Source organism: Pavona decussata, unplaced genomic scaffold (genome assembly GCF_977016875.1).
Source record: "Pavona decussata unplaced genomic scaffold, jaPavDecu1.1 SCAFFOLD_928, whole genome shotgun sequence".
In the NCBI taxonomy this organism is placed as follows: domain Eukaryota; kingdom Metazoa; phylum Cnidaria; class Anthozoa; order Scleractinia; family Agariciidae; genus Pavona; species Pavona decussata.
This window is the reverse complement of record NW_028145946.1, coordinates 1-1,705: the sequence shown is the minus strand read 5'-3', so window position 1 is coordinate 1,705 and position 1,705 is coordinate 1. Positions and strand designations below refer to the sequence as shown.

Below are 1,705 nucleotides of genomic sequence, written 5' to 3'. Positions count from 1 at the left end.
CCCCCTCAGGAGCAGTTCTATGGTTATAATACCACGGAAGGCACAAAACCTATCCCAAACTAGGTTTTCTTGTATGCTGATTCCATTTTCAATGTGTTTCCTTGACTCTGACGGAAGCAAAGTCAAATACTCACCTCTATATGGACGGGGAAGCAAAGTGCGGATTTTGGTAGGTCGCCATTTTCAATCGGGAATGTTGCCATTCGAAAGAGCGTCTAAAAGAACTTGGCTGGAACACATTTTTGCTATAAATTGTTGACCTAAGTATATAAGCAAGTATATAAGCAAATACTCGTTACATAGCATAAATAGCCTCTAAACACCCGAAAAACCTCTCCAAATATCATTTAAACCTTTTTCCTAACCCTAACACTTACCCTAACCCTAACCCTAACCCCATTTCAAACCCTAATTCTAAGTCAGAGGTCCTCCTCACACCACCAATTTTTTTGGTAGGTCAAAAGACCTCCCCACACCACAGAATTTTCGAAGTCGAGGTCCTTCTCATACCAAACAATTTTTCTAAGAGTTTTTCTAAAAATTTTGAGGACTTTTCACTTAGAAAAGAATTGGGTTTTGTGGTGGACCTTTCAGTTACAAAATATTAAATTGTGTGAGGAGGACTTTTGACTTTGAAAATATTTTGTGGTGTGAGGAGGACCTTTGACTTAAAAAATATTTCATGGTGTGAGGAGGACTTTTGACCTTGTCAAAAAAAAGATGTGATACAAATCTTAGAACAAAGGCTTAATCTCAGAAGATCGTAGCAACAAGGCTACTCTACAACTTACAATACCCCGTTCTTTATTTAAGTCGTCTGCAAAGGATTTATCTCCAGAAACGTTAGAATTTGCTAGCGGCAGTGCCTTGGGAGCTTTTGTCCCCCTTGGCACTTTGGGACGCATGAGGGCCGAAACCCTCTATTCTGGTTCGCCTAAAGTTCTCTGGAGGTAATCATCGTTGCTTTCTAGCACGGATTCTGACTTAGAGGCGTTCAGTCATAATCCAACAGATGGTAGCTTCGCACCATTGTCTTTTCAGGCAAGTGCAAATGCCAATTGTCTGAATCTGCGGTTCCTCTCGTACTGAGCAGAATTACTATTGCAACAACACTTCATCAGTAGGGTAAAACTAACCTGTCTCACGACGGTCTAAACCCAGCTCACGTTCCCTATTGGTGGGTGAACAATCCATCACTTGGCGAATTCTGCTTCGCAATGATAGGAAGAGCCGACATCGAAGGATCAAAAAGCAACGTCGCTATGAACGCTTGGCTGCCACAAGCCAGTTATCCCTGTGGTAACTTTTCTGACACCTCTAGCTTAAAACTCCTAAAGACTAAAGGATCGATAGGCCATGCTTTCACAGTTTGTATTCGTACTGAAAATCAAAATCAAGTGAGCTTTTACCCTTTTGTTCTACATGAGATTTCTGTTCTCATTGAGCTCACCTTAGGACACCTGCGTTATCATTTGACAGATGTGCCGCCCCAGCCAAACTCCCAACCTGACGGTGTCTTGGACGAGGATCCGCCCGTCCGAAGACGGGCGTTAAGTCCAGAACGTGGACCTTGCGGTCCGCCTCCGCTCCATCCAATAAGTAAAAAAACGATAAGAGTAGTGGTATTTCACCGGCGCATTGCTGCTCCCACTTATTCTACACCTCTCATGTCTTTTCACAAGGTCAGACTAGAGTCAAGCTCAAC

The 1,705-nt window shown here is 42.9% G+C and overlaps 1 pseudogene; it reads right to left on the bottom strand.

Annotated features, from left to right (window-relative positions):
• Positions 1-727: 727 nt before the first annotated feature.
• Positions 728-1,705, bottom strand: LOC146448437 (large subunit ribosomal RNA; annotated as a pseudogene; the record flags this gene model as incomplete).